A 7063-nucleotide genomic window follows, 5' to 3' on the forward strand; every position below is an offset into this window, starting at 1 on the left:
ACAAATAATTTCACTTTCATTTCAGCTTTTTTTTTTCTCACTAAATTTATGTTTTACGCTACAATTGTGTCCTGTTAGCCTGCTGGATACCAAACACGCTCATTAGAGAACTATTCAAAAAAATTGTGGGCCGCATGTGTTTGTGGTGATAAATCAGAAATGTTATGGGAGTCATGTCATGTAAGCGGCGGCATACATTTTCACACTTTTCTGGCAGCAAAGTGTCTGCCGTTGAAATTTGAAGACACAGCGCAACTACTCTTCATTTTTCTCACACCCCCACACATACATATGTATACGTCACATTTGTATGTGCGAGCGTACGCCTGGCAATTTCCTCGAATTACGGGCATAATTAATGACGCCTTGACTCCAGTGGTGAGTTGATTAGGCATTTCGAAGACAGCTCTGGGCCAATGCGGGGCTCAAGGTGCAAACAAAATGCCCGTGGGCTTACTAACACAGCCACGGCATGCGGTATGTTCAGCGGCTTGTGAGCCTATTAATTTCAACCATTTAAACAACTGCTTCATACATATGTACATATGTATGTATGGGGGTAGTTAATTAATAGTTTATTAATTAAAGTCACACAATTCACTTCGCCCGAGCTGCGGCAGTAAATGAGAATCAATTAGTGGTGCGATTTAATGGATTATCAAATTCAAATTCAAATTCAAAGGTGGCGGCAGTGGTCAGTTACGCTGACAACAACACCTCTAAGGTAACACCTACACTCAATTTGCTATGCGTGCGTAGCCAAACGCCGGGGGGGGCAATGTGTTAATCGACACTGAGCGGCGTTTTAATCGAGTGCGCTTACCGTGAATAGCAAAACGCGCGGCCGAAATGGTTTTTAAAACACACATTTTTTACCACTAATTGAAAACGTGCATATGCATGAAAAAGAAAAAAAAAAAAGTAGAATTCAAAGCAACAAAAGCAACACCTTGAAGCGGCATACATGAATGTTGAAAGCGCACACACACAATGCGCTCAAATGGCAACAATGGCTTAGATAAATGAATTTTAGACGCATGCAGTGTACGCGTGTGCGTTGTTTGTATTTGCTTTGTATTCCATTTCAAGCGTTTTGCTCTCGAATTAGGTTTGATTGACCGCTTTGGCAATGAATAGCTTTGCAACCTAGTATATATATATATATATATATATATATACAAAACATCATCAATTTGGTCTCATTTAACGCATTAAACGCTTTACCACCCATGCGCGCTGAAGTCTTGTTGATCCATCCAAATGCTCGCGTCCGTCGCTGCTTAACTTGAATTCATAATTTATCAAACATTCTTATGAATGAAATGCCGCCAAAGTGCAGAAATTTTTGAAATCAATTTGTAATTGATTTTTTTTTTCTAGCCAGTTGGCATTTGCGTTGATGTTTTCGGATCAAAACAAAAGCATAACAAATCTATGAAGTGACTCCTTGCACGAAAATTTATGTATAACTAGGAATAAGCTATCGATCACTTAAGAATTGATGGGGTCGAGGAGTAATGATAAATGAATGCGTATATATGCATGTACATATATCGCTCGTTTGCTGTCAGAGTGTCATAATTAAACTAAAAGTTGTGTGTGGTGTTAAAAAAAACCTATTTAAGTTTTAACATTTTAAACAGGTGTCATCCCCCTTGAAAAAGCTAAAAATACTCTAAATGCTAAATTGCATCTAAATCGCTCCAGCTCCTTCTAAGTGGAGAGAAGTCTCACATGGTTCGGTCTCTATAATCGTTCGGTTTCTATGAAATCGTTAGTAAGAAAGCGGCTACAGTCCATAGTGCGTTAGCTAGGTTAATGGCAAATGTAGGAGGTCCTAGCCAGAATCGAAGGAAACTCCTGAGCAACACAATCGGTAGTTATGTATACGGCCCCTGTTTGGGGGCATGCACTCAAACATAAATCGTACGCTAATAAATTAAACTCGATTTTACGGTCTAGTGCCCTACGTATATGTAGTGCTTTCCGGACAGTTTCGAATGATGCGGCCAGTTTGATTGCTGGTACCTATTTGACCTCCCGTTCCAAAGGCAGAGTCCTCTCTACGCACCGTCGCCCAATAGCAACAACATGGGAAGCGTCTTCATCGGGTCGCTGGTTTTTCAGACTCATACCGAACATCGAAGCCTGGCTAACAGATCACTTGGCGAACTAGATTTTTATATGACCCAACTGCTGAGTGGACATGGCTCTTTCAGACAGTACTTGTGCAAGTATGGTCATAATGACACAATGGCGTGCGGTTCATGTGGAAGTGTACCGGAAACTGCCAAGCATATAACGTGCCCTCCATTTCCCACTAAAATAAACGAATTAAAAGATTTGATTCTGGCTAGTCCGAGTCCTGAAAACTTGCTAAATGACATTAAGGTCTGGTACGGAGTAAAATCTGTCAGTAAAAAAATAATGACTGAGCTTAGAGTAAGGGAACAACGCCGCCGGATAGAGAGAGCCTATAATCAGTGAAATAAATGAAGTAATTGAAATTAATTGGGTTTCATTCTTGTTTTTTACTCTACAGGAAAACTTTCCACGAAGCACAGTCGGCAAAATTCTCCTGAACACCTTATCACAAATGTGAATGGGGGAATATGTGAATGGCGTCATGCAGTGAGGCAGTCTGTAAGCCACGGTCCCTCTTTGATGAAATGCGAAAATAGTCCCGGGGAGGATGCTTCGTATAAAAAAAAGTAAGTGCGCCTGGTCCATACTGGAGAAGTGAAACTTACGTTACATATCTATTTTGTCTCATAACCAATATACATACATACATATATACATACATACATACGTACATACAATTGCTTTTGCTTAATGTTATATTTTTTGTCTTTTTTCTATATAGACCCCTACCTTTACCCCTGTTCGTTCTAATTACATTTGGGGTTATTCTGTTTTCTTTATCTTCATTTTTATCTTTATACTCTATCGCTAACAAAGTCGATAGTAACATCCAACAAAATATCGATAACAAACCGATAAAAAATATCTATAACCAAATCGATGACAAATTCCATAATACAGCAAAATCCATAATAATATTGGTAGCAAAATCTATTAGAAAATCGATAAACAAAAACGATAACAAAAATCGATAACAAAATCGATTTCGAAATCGATAAAAAATTCGATAAATAATCGATAACGAAAGCAATAACAAAGTCGATAACAAAATTGATAAATAATCAATAACAAGATCGATTACACAATCGATAAAATATCTATGTATATCAAAATCGATGACAAATTCGATTCAAATTTCTATAGTGAAATCGATAATGGTATTGGTATCAAAATCGGTTAGAAAATAGATAAACATATCTATAAAAATATCGATAGCAAAATCGATTAAAATATCGATAAAAGAATCAATAAATAATCGATAACAAAATGGATAACGAAATCTATAAAAAAATTTATAACAAAATCGATAAATAATCGATAACAAAATCGATAGCTTTATCTTTACTTCTAACGGTATCCTCATCCTCATCTTTTTCATTATATTTATCTTTGTTTTTACCTTTATGTTTATCATTTTCTTCATCTACACATTCCCCTTCACCTTTGCGCTTTTATAAGTAAAGTGTTTAATTTACCTTGGTCTTCATTTTTGCCTTTATCTTTACGCATCTATGTTTTTGTTTTTATTTTTACATTTGCCTTTATCCTTTTCTTTATCTATGTACGTACTCAACTTTATTTACTTTCATTCTTGTATTGGTCTTTTTTTAAGTATTATTTTTTAACCTTTTATTAGCAAGTTTTTGTTAAATTATTAACATACATTCAAGAAACACTTCTTTCGGTCCCAACCATTTTTGTTGCACCATTTCCGTGTGCCATCTCCGTTGAATTTGCCAATTTACTCCCAATCAACCAACCGCCGCTAAAGAAGTTTTACTTCAAAAAACATGTCTTGTATATACACAAGTAATTTTTAGCAAAAAAAAACCGACTTCAACTCTCATATAAAAGAAAAAATATATATATATGTATATCTCATGATCCACTGATCGGATCTTAACCAGATTAGTATGGAACCACCTCTGAGACACTACCTTCCGAAGCAAAAAGAACTATCGAAATCGGTTGACGTGGTCCAAAGTTATGCTGTAACATACATACAACAAAAATAAAAATAAAATAAAAAATAAAAATAAAAAAATATTCCGACGAACTGATAACCTCCTCCTTTTTTGGAAGTCGGTTAATAAGTTAACTAAATTCGACCTTGCAAAAAGGTGGCAACACTTTTGTAATGTGTTTCAATTGACTGATGAATTAAGTTGAATTTAATTTTTCAAATACGTGGCAATATAGTAGTTTTGAAATAAAGCATCATCGACTTTTCGAACAGGTGGCAACCCTCTTCAAAATATTTTCTAACTAAAACCTTCTTAAACCTCTTTCGTCCGACACGAGAACTATGTCGGTGAGTTCCACAACCGTACAAGTCCAAAATCAGCGTTCCGAGATAATCATTAAAATCCTTTTAGCTTTAAATTCGCCTCTACAGAGTCGATCGCAAAAGACGAAGGTCGACTTTCTAGCAAAGTCTGCTCGACGCAGTTACAATACTGCACCAAAATGTTTTTAAACTAATAGGAAATATTTTAATGGCGCTCTTGTTATAACCTACAAATCTTTTAAAACGCTTTTAACCGTTATTTTACAATGAAAAATTTGAGGACTTTAAGATTTTGTGTGCTGGGAATGGAATTTATCTACATTTGAATACTACTTCATGGCCTCATATACACTTGCGATCAGCAAATTAAGCCAGCAACGTTTTGATCAATTTTGGTTATTTTTCTTTTGTTTATTTAATGCTCATTATTTTTTCATAAAAGTCTAGCTCATTATTTAACAAACAACAAATAAGCCCCCCTCTTCAACTGTGTGCATAAATTATAAAAAATCTGCAAAAAAATGTGAACAATTTTTACGTTACAGTAATCAGATGTCCCAGAGAATTATATGTATATGTACACGGATTGCCAACATATTCATACATACTTGCACTAGTATGCTCCATGTTAGTTGGCGTAAATCACCCTGCAAAAAATGGGACTAATCCGGGATGACTCCGGGAGCAATCGCAAAGGAGCATGCGACTAATACCACTTTTGATCTCTTTATATGGAATGAACTGATCGCTTTTGTTCGAGCATGTCCTATGAATACGGTGACCATATTTATGAGAACCGAATACGGGACAAACAGATTTTAGAAATTTTTTGCACACTGTTTTCCCTGAAACAGTATCCTTATAGTAACATCACAAATTTGTAAAATAGTTTTGTCGAGATTTTTACCCCATAAAATTTGTTATAAAATTCGTTAAATTTTAGTGTAATAAAGTGCAATTTTAAGTCGGTAAGGCTTACCACTAATTTTTCGCATTTCTTTTTTGTTGACGGTGTTACGCATTTTTTTCATATAAAGTAAGAATGTTCGACCATTTTTTTTTGAAAGAGAAGAAAGTGAGCAGCACTTTCCACTCGCACTTTATTATACTCAATTTTAATGATTTACAGAACTGCAAACCAATTTTTTTCCTAAATATTCTATTTAAAAAGTTTAAAATTTCGGCGAAACATTGCATAATTAATTTTTGTAGATTTTGCACAAAGTTGTAAAATTGGTATTATATGGTTTATGTTAGGAAAAGAGCTTTACTTTCATAAAATAAATAATAAACATTAAATGAACTAAGGAAAAATAGCGTCGAAACATCGAATACGGGACAAATACAGGACATTAAAAGAAATACAGAACATTTGGCGTCCCGTATAAAATAAATTAATTACCAGGACAATGGGTCAAAAAAGAGGACTGTCCCGTATAATACAGGACGGATGGTCACCGTACCTATGAAGAGACTAATTGTTCACCTTAATACCCGAAAGGGTATAAAAAGCGACTAGTCACTTTTAAAAAATAAAAATGAAAATTTGCGCCAGCTGAGATTCGAACCGGGTTGCTCAGTTTTGTTAGGCGAATACTCTCTCTGTGTGCCAACGCCGCACATGATAATTCATTGACTGAGTGCGTACATATCATTAAATCGTTAATAGTACCCGTTAGAGATGAGTTGGGGACTAATTGATCTCCAATTATACCCATAAGGGATGAGTCGAGACTAATTGACCTCCCCGTATGAGACTAGTTGCGACTAATTAATGCCCAATTGTACCCGATTGAGAGTAATCTCGGAATACTCTCTTTAGAGATTAGTCGCACAATTTTTTGCAGGGCAGGCAGTGACTTAAGGATGTAAAATACGAACGAAAGCAATTAAACTTCTGCCTAATGTGACTTTTACCGACTTTGACTTTTTCGGCACTTTATTGTTCGAAATCAGCACTTTTTGTTCGAAATTGCCTTTTTGCAATTGAAATGAATAGGCACAAAACTCTAGTTGAATGCTTCGAGCCACTGCTTTGACATTTGACAACAAGGCGCGTGTACAGTTAATAGAAGTTGCCACTACCGTCCCGTGACCATCAGGATGCTTGCGCTGAAGTGTGAATTGTTGGGACGTGCGTCAAAAGCAAACTACCTCCATTGTTGGGAGCATTTTGCGAGAAGTCGCGCCGCCATTGCTTTTTAATGACTGCAAGAGCTACTTAGCTGTTTGTTCGTATTTGTATTTGTAATTTTAATGCTATTTTAAATATTTTTTTTTATTTTTTTGTTTGTTTTTGGTTTAACAATTAACCCTGACTTTTTCTGCATATTAGCAATATTTATGCATTTTGGAATTTTAGTACAATATTTCTAAAAACATTCAAAAGTTTCAGCTCGGTGTCCTTGCGACCATATGCCCATAGCCTAGCAAGGAATGTGTTTTATTGTCGCGAGCGCATTTACAAAGGACTTCGCGGAAGCCGTTTGCAGCACTTCAATTGTACGCGTATTTGAATGTTATTTGGTAGCGTCGTTTTGTGTTACTCCTGCCACGGCAGCTACACCTATTTACGATCATTTACGAGCATTTATCAAATTCATCATTTCAAAGCAGAAGTTTTTCGTAAAT

At 35.8% G+C, this 7063-nt stretch overlaps 1 pseudogene; it reads left to right on the forward strand.

Moving 5' to 3' along the window:
- The first annotated feature begins 3244 nt into the window (after positions 1-3244).
- The window catches only part of LOC118741835, a 14281-nt pseudogene continuing 10462 nt past the window's right edge, over positions 3245-7063 (forward strand).

Source organism: Rhagoletis pomonella, unplaced genomic scaffold (genome assembly GCF_013731165.1).
Source record: "Rhagoletis pomonella isolate Grant_MI unplaced genomic scaffold, Rhpom_1.0 Rhpom_scaffold_00006, whole genome shotgun sequence".
Taxonomy (NCBI): domain Eukaryota; kingdom Metazoa; phylum Arthropoda; class Insecta; order Diptera; family Tephritidae; genus Rhagoletis; species Rhagoletis pomonella.